The sequence below is a fragment of the Nyctereutes procyonoides genome, unplaced genomic scaffold (assembly GCF_905146905.1).
Source record: "Nyctereutes procyonoides isolate TBG_1078 unplaced genomic scaffold, NYPRO_anot_genome, whole genome shotgun sequence".
Lineage (NCBI taxonomy): Eukaryota > Metazoa > Chordata > Mammalia > Carnivora > Canidae > Nyctereutes > Nyctereutes procyonoides.
In genome coordinates, this window is record NW_026575047.1 from 58,857,651 (window position 1) to 58,870,471 (window position 12,821).

Here is a 12,821-nt window from a genome sequence, read left to right on the forward strand (position 1 = left end):
TTATCAAAGACCCTTATGCTAATGAGATGCACATATTATTTAGAAGTATACAAAATTGATTTGTAATATTTTCAAGTTTAATATCATCTTCAAACAAGGTATTTGTCTTCTGAAAAGAAAGATAAAAATTTTTTATTTAAATATATTTATATTTGTCTTATGGTATTGTAGGATGCAATTTTTCAGTGTCTTATTTTCTAATATTTTACTTCTGATTAATATTAGCTAATGAGTAATCATTCACAAATTCTTCAAGACAATATCTAATGAATACAAGGATACATATAAAAGGAAATATCAAACTTATCAAAGGAAATATCAAACTGTGTTAATTTATAAAATCCTTTTTTAAATAAACTCCACATAGAACTATATCTGTAGAATTTAGGATAGTTCCTTTTAAATGTATTGATTACAAGTAAATTTGACTCACAGAATTTATTTAATTTTACCTGCTTTCTATAAGATTGCATAGGGAGTTTGACAAACAAATGTGATTCAAATCTCAGGCAGAAGTTTTAGGACTTCCTTCACTGGACACTATAGTGAAAGTATAAAAATGAAATAAGACATGAACACATGGTACAGTTCATTTTAGGTACAGAAAAAGGCAAAGTAGAAAGTAAAATTCATAAACTCCTAGATTGGGTAAAAATATTTTTAGAGAGATTAGTTTAATTAGTTGAATTCCAATTTAAAATAATATATTTCCTCAAACCATTATGTTTGTTGATAACACAAATTTTTAATGCCTAGCAAGTAGATGGCTAATGTCTGTGAATGTATGCTAAATTTGCCTGTAGATTAATTTAGGCCTGTTGTTCTCTATTTATTTAATTACTTTAAAAGTTATGGAACGATTCAAATTGTCTATTTCTTTCTGAGTCAGTTTGGTGTATGTGTATATAATTTCCTAGTGACTTCTCTACTCATTAGTGTTCTCAGTGAACCGAATTTAGCTCTGCAGATCCTTCCAATGCTCTGATATGCTATTCATTCATCTATTTACCTTATAACTTCAGTGGTTGTTCTCATTATTGGACATCCTATTTTCTTTCTTTTTTTTTTTTTTTACTTTTCCCAAACTTTTTAATGCTATTTGACAACATCTTATTTCCATACTAAATTTCTTTTTCTTTTTTTAATTTTTCTTTTTTTAATATTTTTTTATTGGAGTTCAATTTGCCATCATGTAGTATAACACCCAGTACTCAATCTGTCAAGTGCCCCCCTCAGTGCCCGTCTCCCAGGCACCCCATCTCCCAGCCCACCTCCCCTTCCATTACCTCTTGTTCGTATCCCAGAGTTAGGAGTCTCTAAAGTTCCGTCTCCCTCTAAGATATTACCCACTCATTTTCTCTCCTTTCCCTTTATTCCCTTTCACTACTTTTTATATTCCCCAAATAAATGAGACCATATAATGTTTGTCCTTCCCTGATTGATTTACTTCACTCAGCATAATACCCTCCAGTTCCATCCACATTGAAGCAAAAGGTGGGTATTTGTTGTTTCTAATGGCTGAGTAATATTCCATTCTACATTCTATATATAGACCACATCTTCTTTATCCATTCATCTTTCAGTGGACACTGAGGCTCCTTCCACATTTTGGCCATTGTGGACATTGCTGCTATAAACATTGAGGTGCAAGTGTCTTGGCTTTTCACTGCATCTGTATCTTTGGAGTAAATCCCCAGCAGTGCGATTGCTGGGTCATAGGGTAGTTCTATTTGTAACTCTTTGAGGAAGCTCCACACAGTTTTCCAGAGTGGCTGCACCAGTTCATATTCCCACCAACAGTGCAAGAGGGTTCCCCTTTCTCCACATCGTCTCCAACATTTGTGGTTTCCTGTCTTGTTCATTTTGACCATTACCACTGGTGTGAGGTGGTATCTCATTGTGGTTTTAATTTGTATTTCCCAGATGGCAAATGATGCGGAGCATTTTCTCATGTGCTTGTTGGCCATGTGTATGTCTTCTTTGGTGAAATTTCTGTTCATGACTTTTGCCCATTTCATGACTGGATTGTTTCTTTCTTTGCTGTTGAGTTTAAGAAGTTTTTTATAGATTTTCAATACCAGGCCTTTATCTGATAGGTCATTTGCAAATAGCTTCTCCCATTCTGTAGGTTGTCTTGTAGTTTTGTTGACTGTTTCTTTTGCTGTGAATGTTTTTAAATCTTGAAGAAGTCCCCAAAGTTAATTTCTGTTTTTGTTTACCTTGCCTTCATAGATGTATCTTGCAAGAAGTTGCTTTGGCCAAGTTCAAAAAAGGTGTTGCCTGTGTTCTCCTCTAGGATTTTGATGGACTCTTGTCTCATATTTAGATCTTTCATCCATTTTGAGTTTATCTTTGTGTATGGTGCAAGAGAGTGGTCTAGTTTCATTCTTCTACACGTGGCTGCCCAATTTTCCCAGCACCATTTATTGAAGATTGTCATTTTTCCAGTGAATAGTCTTTCCTGCTTTGTTGAATATTAGTTGACCATGAGTTAAGGGCCCATTTCTGGGTTCTCTATTGTGTTACATTAATCTATGTGTCTGTTTTTGTGCCAGTACGACACTGTCTTGATGATCACAGCTTTGTAGTACAACCTGAAATTCGGAATTGTGATCCCCCAGCTATGGTTTTCTTTTCAATATTCCCCAGGCTATTCGGGGCCTTTTCCGATTCCACACAAATCTTAGGATGATTTGTTCAAACTCTCTGAAGAAAGTCCATGGTATTTTGATAGGGATTTCACTAAATGTGTAAATTGCCCTGGGTAGCATTGATATTTTCACCATATTATCTCCCAATCCATGAGCATCGGATATTTTTCCATCTCTTTGTGTCTTCCTCAATTTCGTTCAGAAGTGTTCTGTAGTTTTTAGGGGATAGATTCTTTACCTCTTTGATTAGGTTTATTCCTAGGTATCTTATACTTTTGGGTGTACTTCTAAATGGGATTGACTCCTTAATTTCTCTTTCTTCAGTCCCATTGTTAGTGTATAGAAATGCCACTGATTTCTGGGCATTGATTTGTATCCTGCCAACTGACGAATTGCTGTATGAGTTTGAGCAATCTTGGGGTGGAGTCTTTTGGCTTTTTCTCTCTACAGTATCATGTCATCTGCAGTGAGGGAGAGTTTGACTTCTTTTTTGCCCATTTGAATGCCTTTTATTTCTTTTTGTTGTCTGATTGCTGAGACTAGGACTTCTAGTACTATGTTGAATAGCAGTGCTGAGAGTGGAACCCTCCCTGTCTTGTTTCTGATCTTAGGGGAAAGAGTCCCAGTGTTTCCCCTTTGATGTGATATTTGCTATGGGGTTTTTGTAAATGGCTTTTAAGATGATGAGAAATGTTTCTCTATCCCTACACTCTGAAGAGTTTGATCAGGAATGGATGCTGTATTTTTGTCAAATGCTTTCTCTACATCCATTGAGAGGATCATACAGTTCTTGTTTTTTCTCTTGTTGATATGATCTATCACATTGATTATGAGTGTTTTTGAACCAGCCTTGCATCCCGGGGATAAATCCCACTTGGTCATGGTGAATAATTTTCTTAATGTATTGTTGGATCCTACTGGCTAGTATCTTATTGAGAATTTTGCATCTGTGTTCATAAGGGATATGGGTCTACAATTCATTTTGGTGGGGTCTTTGTCTGGTTTTGGAATTAAGGTGATGCTGGCCTCATGAAATGAGTTTGGAAGTATTCTGTACCTTTCTATCTTTTGGAACAGCTTTTTTAGAATAGGTATGGTTTTTTCTTTAAATGTTTGATAGAATTCCCCTGGGAAGCCATCTGGCCCTGGACTTTTGTGTCTTGGGAGGTTTTTGATGACTGCTTCAATTTCCTCCCCAGTATTTGGCCTGTTCAGGTTTTCTATTTCTTCCTGTTCCAGTTTTGGTATTTTGTGGTTTTCCAGAAATGCGTCCATTTCTTCTAGTTTCCCTAATTTATTGGCGCATAGCTGTTCATAATATGTTTTTAAGATCGTTTGTATTTCCTTGGTATTGGTGGTGATCTCTCCTTTTTTCATTCATGATTTTATTAATTTGAGTCTTTTCTCTTTTGTTTTTAATAAGGCTGGTTAATGGTTTATCTATCTTTTTAATTCTTTCAAAGAATCAACTCCTGGTTTTGTTGATCTGTTCTACAGTTCTTCTAGTCTCTATTTCATTGAGGTCTGCTAGAATTTTTATTAACTCTCTTCTTCTGCCTGGTGTAAGTTTTCTTTGCTGTTCTTTCTCCAGTTCCTTTAGGTGCAAGATTAGCTTGTGTATTTGAGTTTTTTCCAATTTTGGGGGGATGCTTGTACTGCGATGGATTTCCCTCTTAGGACTGCTTTTGCTGTATCCCAAAGATTTTGAACGGTTGTATCTTCATTCTCATTAGTTTCCATGAATCTTTTTAATTCTTCTCTAATTTCCTGGTTGAGCCTTTCATCTTTTAGCAGGATGCTCTTTAAACTCCACGTGTTTGAGTTTCTTCCAAATTTCTTCTTGTGATTGAGTTCTAATTTAAAAGCATTATGGTCTGAAAATATGCAGGGGACAATCCCAACCTTTTGGTATCAGTTGAGACCTGATTTGTGACCCAGTACATGGTCCATTCTGGAGAAAATTCCATGTGCATTTGAGAAGAATGTGTATTCATTTGCTTTTGGATGTAAAGTTCTGTAAATATCTGTGAAATCCATCAGGTCCACTGTATCATTTAAAGCTCTTGTGTTTTTGGAGATGTTGTGCTTAGAAGATCTGTCATTTGAAGAAAGCGCTGCCTTGAAGTCTTGCAGTATTAGTATTACCTAAGTATGTCTTAACTTTGGTATGAATTGATTGATATACTTGGCAGCTCCCACATTAGGGGCATAAATATTCATGATTGTTAGGTCTTCTTGTTGGATAGACATCTTAAGTGTGATATAGTGTCCCTCTTCAGCCCTTACTACGGTCTTTGGGATAAACTTTAATGTATCTGATATTGGATGGCTACCCCAGCTTTCTTTGGAGGACCATTTTAATGGTAAATTGTTCTCCAACCTTTCATTTTCAGGCAGTAGGTGTCCTTAGGTCTAAAATGAGTATCTTGTAGACAGCAAATAGATGGGTCTTGCTTTTTTATCCAGTCTGAAACCCTGTGTCCTTTGATGGGATTATTAAGCCTATTCACGTTCAGAGTTACTATTGAAAGATATGAGGTTAGTGTCATCATGATATCTATTCAGTGTCTGTTTTTGTGAATTATTTCTTTGGGCATCCTCTTTCTTTTACAGAGTCCCCCTTAACATTTCTTGCAGAGCTGTTTTGGTGGTCACATATTCTTTCAGTTTCTGCCTATCTTGAAGCTCTTTCTCTCCTTCTCTTCTGAATGAAAGTTTTTCTGGATAAAGTGTTCTTGGCTGCATGTTTTCTCATTTAGGACCTCAAATATATCCTACCAGCCCTTTCTGGCCTGCCAGGTCTCTGTTGAGAGTCTGCTGTGAATCTACTATTTTCTCTCCATATAAGTTAGGGATCTCTTGTCCCTTGCTGCTTTAAGGGTTTTCTCTTTATCTTTGGAATTTGCAAGTTTCAGTCTTACATGTTGAGGTGTTGAACAGTTTTTATTGATTTAAGGGGGCGACCTCTGTATCTCCTGGATCTGAATGCCTATTTTCCTCCCCAAATTAGGGAAGTTCTCAGCTATGATTTGTTCAAATATGCTTTCTGGTCCTCTATCCCTCTCGACGCCCTCTGGAACCCCAATTAAACTGGGATTTTTCCTTCTGAGGCTGTCATTTATTTCTCTTAACCTTTCCTCATGGTGTTTTAGTGGTTTTTCTCCTTTTTTCTCAGCTTCCTTCCTTGCCATCTACTTGTCTTCTATGTCACTCACTCTTCTCCCTCATTAACCCTCATTGTTAGGCCCTCCAGTTTGGATTGCATCTCATTTAATTGATTTTTAATTTCAGCCTGATTAGTTCTAAAGTTTGCTATCATGAAGTATCTTTAATCCTTTATGCTTTTTTCCAGAGCCACCAGTAGCTTTATAATTGTGGTTCTGAATTGGCTTTCTGACATCAAATAGTAATCCATATTCTGTAACTCTGTGGCAAAAAGTACTGTTTCTGATTCTTTCTTTTATGGTGAGTTCTTTCCAGTCATTTTGCTCAGTGCAGAATGGCTGTATGAGCAGGCTGTGTCAAGAATATGAACCACGAACTAAGTAAATTTCACCCTAGATGATTCTGCTGAGGTCAGAGACCAGAAATTGAAAACAAAGATCAGAACAAAATAAAACAAAAGGACCACTAAAGTGAAAAACAAATTTTAAAACAAAGTAGTAAAACATAGAAGGCCAGGAATCCTAAAGAAGAAGAGGAAAAAAAAAAAAAAACAACACAAAAAGGAAAAAAAAAGTATTAGAAAAAAAGTGGGGACTGGAGATGGTGGTGACAACGTTGTAGTGATGGAAGAATGTAGTCTACCTGAGGCATTTTAGAGGGTCATCCTCTTGTTTCTAAGTATATTAAGTTCTGTATGTAGAAGATGCTTAGTTCCAAATTTATATAAACCAGAAATACTTGCAGAGTGCCCCAACATTGATCACTAAAACATAAATGAGATAAAAAGGGAGGCAGAATGGGAATGAGGAGTCTCACAGAATGAACCAGCACAGTAAACAACTTGGTTCTGGGTGCATACTGGACATGTTTTAGTAGGTATTAATTCTGCCATTGTAGAACAAAATGAGGCAGAGAAATGAAAAAAACACAAACAAAACAAAACAAAACATATATTGTATATCTCCCAAAATTAAACTGAGTATGTTGAAGGGAATGTAGAAGTGGAAAATATATCTAGGACCTGTAATTGTAGAAATATGAAAGTCAAAAAGGAAGAATCTTAAAAATGAAGAGGTGGTAAAATATTGTAGTTAAGGTAGGAAAAGAGAAAGAAAATTGGGTATTTATAGTCTGATATAAAAATGAGTTGTACTGGAAAAAGCAAGATAAAAAAGAGGGGTACCCTCTGGTGCTATATACTGTAAATCCCTCGACTTCCCCTGGAGCATTCCAGGGCTGCTTGGTTAAGAACTTGCTCTTCCCCTGTCCTTCCTGCTGGTCTCCTGGGGGAGGGGCCTGCTGTGCTGACTCTCAGGTGTGTGTACCTGGGGGAGCTGCCCTACCCCCTGCCAGGTGCCGGGTCCAGTGGCAGCTGTTTATCCTGTGAGGCCCCTGTTCCCTGGGAGCCTTGCCCTCCGAGGCACATGGTGACACCAAGAGGAACAACAACACAGGCGGCAGCCAGCTCTCCATCTCTGGAGTCAGCTCCCACAGTAACTACCACAGCTCCCAGGCGGCATCGGCCTGGATGCTCCAGGGGCGGCGTTGGGGCACTGATCTGCACAGCTCAGGGTGCCCGGCAGCAGGAGAGTCCTCGCTGCCCTGTGCCCTCCCTGCCTCTGTTTGTCTTTGGGGGAGCACAGGATCCTGGACTGTGTCCCCTGGTGCCCTGGAAAACGGGGCCTGTGCTGCTGGAAATTTGATCCTGGGGCTGTGGCTCCCCAATGCAGCAGGGCACAGACCTCTCTGCCTGGAGCTGCCGCCTGATGGACCAGCTTCTCCAGAGGCCCCACGCGGCATGTGCTCCAGTCCTTTACCGAGATCGGCCGCATTGTGTGGGGCGCTCTCCCCTGGGCACCCCTCCTCTATAAGTGACCCTGGGAGACTAGAGGCTCTACTGCCCCTCCTGCTATTCTGTTCGATTTCGCTGCTGAGCTCCTTTCGGTCTGGGAAGAATCCAGTGCAGATTTTTTTAAAGTTCCGACTTCTCTGCAGGTGGGCTTTCCTGTCCCAGAGGCTCCTTGCCTGGCTTTAGCCTGGCTCCTCATGGGTCCCCTCCCCCACTTGATTCTTTTTTTTTTTTCCCTGCCTTCCTACCTTGTTAGAAGTGAAAACCCTTCTCTCTGTAGCATTCCAGATGTTCTCTCTAAATCTCAGGTCAAACTCTTAGGTTTTCAGGATGATCTGAAAGTAATCTAGGTAAGTTGGTGGGGCCAGGTGAGGTGAGGACCCTGCTCCTCCGCCATCTTGCCCTTCCCCCATCCTCGCTAAATTTCTAATGTTGTCTTACATTTATTCAAATTTACAAAATTTTCCAATATCTCTGTGGGAGCAAGTTGCAGAATTTGTTGTTTTGTTTTATTCATTTACATGGTAACTTATTTACTTTTCTGTTCAATAAGTAATTTGTTCATTTGAGCTCATGTTTTTTGGAATTTTTTTTCTGTGGGATTTCTTTGGGATTTAGATTTAAAACAGGTTTTTTTTAGGGATGCCTGGATGGCTCTGTGGTTGAGCATCTGCGTTCAGCCCAGGGCAGGATCCTGGAATCCCAGGATTGAGTCCCACATTGTACTCCCTGCATGGAGCCTGTTTTCTCTGCCTGTGTCTCTCCCTCTCTCTGTGTGTCTCTCATGAATAAATAAATAAAATCTTTAAATAAATAAAACAGGTTCTTCTAAAGAAGTTTTCCTCTGACTCTGCTTGGTGTCTCTATAACTTTAAAGTTTAAACCTGGATTCATAGGTTACATAGTGTGAAGTCTAGCTACATAGCTGTGATTTTAGGCTGTGATTTTACATTCTTAGGAAGGATTTTTTTTTTCTTTTCTGTTATTCCAAGAGTGAAATCAGGACAAGGAATCTCCTTTTAGGGAGAATTTCTCCTGATTCTGCATCATGAGGTTATATCCCCCTCTGGTAGCAACCCAAGTACCCAAGTGTCCATGGATATACATACTGTCTATATGAGGTACAGTTTAAATTTAAAGACAAATCATTTGAAAGTGAAATGATGAAATAAGATAGATCATGTAAATAACAGCCAAAAGAGAGTTGGATTAGTTATATTAATGTAAGACAAAATACATTAAAGAAAATTGTTATTGAGGAAAAAAGACTTTTTATAATAATAAATAAAATGTGCCAGCACATCAAGAAACTCACAGTAATAACAAACATGCATGCATCTAATAATAGGGAATTAAAATACGTAAAGCAAAAATTGACAGACCTGAAGGGAAAAACAGATATTTTGACAATAATAGATACTTTAATAACCCACTTTCAAAAATAGAGAAAAACTATAAATAGAAGGTTTGGCAGGGAAACAGAAGACTTGAAAAATACTTCAAAGCAACTAGATCTAATAGATATCTATAGAACACTCAACTGAACAACAGAATACACATTGTTCTTAAGTGCACATGAGGCTTTCTGCAAGATAAGCCACATAATGAAACATGTCAATAAATTCAAAAGTATTGAATTAACATTACAGAATACAAGATCAATATACAAACATTCATATTTCTATAAACTAGAAATGAAAACCTTGAAAATGAAATTAAGAAAACAATTACATCTACAAAAGTATCAAAAAGAATACAATATTTAAGAAAGAATTTCACAAAATAAATGTAAGACTTGTATGTTGAAAACTAAAAAAATATTGATGAAAGAAAGGAAAGAAGATCTAAACAAACATAAAGGCATTTATGTTCATGGACTGAAACTTAATATTTTTTTTTCTTTTTCTTTTTTGAAACTTAATATTTTTAAGGTGGCAATGCTTTCCAAAATAATCCACAGACTGAGTGCAATACTTATCAAAACCTCAGCTGGCTCTTTTTCCCTGAAATTGCCAAGTTGATTCTAAAATCTGTGGGAAAATTCAATAAATCCATAATAGCCAAAACAATCTGGAAAGAAGAACAAATTTAGAGAACTCACATTTCTGATTTCAAAACTTACTACTAAGCTACAATAACCGAGACAGTGTGGTGTGGTGCTGCTATAAAGATAGATATAAAGTTATACTCAAATGCCCACCAATTAACATAAACACAATTTGATATACTCATAAAATAGAATATCATTCCACCATAAGTAGATTTGGAAAAGAGACAAATATCCCATGCAGAAGAATTCCAAATAATTTATGTAGATATTCCACCCTCATGGAGGTGGAACATAACTCCTCACCCCTTCAGTCAAGGATGAGCATAGTGACTTCCTTCCAAGAGATTTATCATGTAAAGGGATAAAACAAGCTATTTTATAGTGGAGATAACTGAGAGTCATTACTTCAGCTAGTTGATTAAGGTCAACATCAATAGTTATAAGTCATATTGATAGTATATACCCTTGATGTGATGTGGTGATAATGGCACTTTAACCCTGTAGTCTCCCTCCTAAAAGCCCATAACCCCCATATAATCGTAAGAAAAACACCAGACAAATCCTAATTGAGGTACATTCTACAAAAACCTGAACAGTACTCTTCAAAACTGTCAATGCTATTGAGAGCAAGTTATGTCTGTGAAACCATCATAGCCAATGTGATACCTTGAATGGCATTCTGAAATAGAAAAAGAGCATTAGAGGGAAACTGATGAAATATGAAAAGAGAAGTATGGACATTAGTTAACAGTAATGTATCAATATTGGCTCATTAATTGTGGCAAATGTAGATATTAATGTAAGATGTTAATAATAGGGGAAACTGGGTATGGTGTATTGGGAACTCCCTGTAGCATGTTTGTAATTTTTCTATAAATTTAGATCTATTTTAAATTTCAGCAAAAGAAACAGTCAACAAAACCAAATGACAGTCTACAGAATGGGAGAAGATACTTGCAAAGTTCTTATCAGATAAAAGGCTAGTATCCAGAATCTATAAAGAACTTATCAAATCAACACTACCAAAAAAATCTTATCTTTGAAAAGATAGAAATATGAGTAATCATACTGAGCTGGCATCATAGGCCCAATTCGTAAATAAGATTGTTCCGAGTTGCTGATAAATATTTTAGGAGCTTACATGAAATAATAAGGTGAAAAAATGACAGATCAAGATCCCATGCCTCTTCCTTCACTTCAGGGAAACAAACTTCTGAATTATTATTGGAAATTTCTGAAGACCCTGGGCCAGAAGTTCCAGTTTAGAGATCTCAGTGGTAAACCATCTTATACAGTGATTCTTACATATTTTGTGCTAACATATCACAATGAGAGTCTTAACAAACCTAGCATTTCACATGGCGTTTGCACATGGCATCTAGCCATTTCACATTTCACCTAGCCATTTCACATGGCGTTTTACATCTATCAGCTACATAATTCGTAATCCAGAGTTTAAAAACTCCTCATCTAGTCCATTTTGCTTATGTGTAAATAAAGAAACAGAAGCAGATGCTCTCACTGTCCTACATTAAGGGGAGGCAGCATTAGAAATGGGACTTTGTACTTTTTTTTTGTACTGTCTACTTTTCCTTTGACTTCTGGAAAGTGCTTCTTCCACTGTATCGAACTAGTTACTATTAATTCTATCTCCAAAATATGTCCCCGAACTTGTTCACTGCTGTTTTTACTTGTTGGGTTTTCCACTCCCACTCTTAAATTTCAGGTTCCAGGCATCGACTTACTAAAATATATATCTGTCTAAATCAATCTGGTACTTTTAACCATTCAAAAGTTCTTTCCTCTGATGGTTAGTATCAAGCTTGAATGTTTTACCACAACCTACAACCTAGCTGGATTCTCCTTATCCAACTTCATCTCTTTCCACTCTCTGTGTTAAAAGTGTATGCTTTACTATTCCTTTTATGGATGTTTATCTCTTTTTCACTCAAAATACAGCTCTATATAACACTAATCTATATCCTTTATATTTTCATTTTACCAAACTATAAACTAAAGGCACCCTTAATAGCTTGATATAGATCAATTCAAACACAAGGATCTAGTATCTATGGATTTTACTCATAGAATTTTAATTGTATGTTCCAAACCAAAAATAGTTTATTCTATAGTAGTTTTTAGTTATATGATTTAACAATATTTCACTAGCAGAACATTACATATGAAAGGGGTAAAGTATAGTCATTGTGATTAGAATGAAGGCCTCTAAATAGGATCATAATCATCATGACAATAGGATCATCCTCCATATTCATATATGATTGCTTGAAAGAAGGGATGTTTGCTAGCTCTTTTAGCACTCCATGAGCCCATTCAGGAGATATGCTTGGTAAGAAATGGCATCTGGTGGCTAATGTTAGTTGTGCTTCACTTTATTCAATTTCATGAGAAGTCTCTGTGAAGAAAGGAGGATACACTAACCCTGTTTGGTTTGTTTTTTTAGGAATTTGATGATCTACTCAGTAACAGTACTTCACATGAACCAAAATAAACTTCAAGCTCACCCCTACATTTTCTGTGAGCTGATTGCTGATATGCTCTGCTTCCTTCTGATGTTGAGATCTGATAATTCTTTCTATATCTCTTTTAATTTCTGAAACTGTTATTCTATCGTATTAAGAGGGATATTGCTTTCTATTCCTGATCTATGGATTATTTGTAAATTGTTTTTATAAAGATAAGTTTAAAAGAAATATTAGGACCCACAGAAATAGTTATCTTGATCATCCTTCAATATTATTTTCCACATTGTAGTCTAATATATCAGAAATTTCTGTTTTTATTTTTCCCTATCTACTGCTCCTGCTAGCTCCAAGAAAGTTTGCATTTTATACGAATGCCAAGATTTATCTAAGCCCTTCTTAGCTCTGTACCATCTCCTCTACACCATAGGGTAGGGTTTGCAAATGCAATGAACAACAACAAAACAACAAACAAACAAAACAAAACAAAAAGCAGTTGTATTGAGAATTTCAGTGAATGACTCTGGTCATATGTATTTTTTTTCCCATAAGCATACAGCAAACAGCATGACTAAATGCTTGACAAGTAAACAGCAGCCAAAATTTAATTTCAGGCTCCAGGA

General features: G+C 36.7%; 1 protein-coding gene across 1 annotated transcript in view; it reads left to right on the top strand.

Annotated features, from left to right (window-relative positions):
- Nucleotides 1-12,821, top strand: part of GABRG3 (gamma-aminobutyric acid type A receptor subunit gamma3) — a 659,970-nt gene that overhangs the window by 338,737 nt on the left and 308,412 nt on the right. The window lies entirely within an intron of this gene.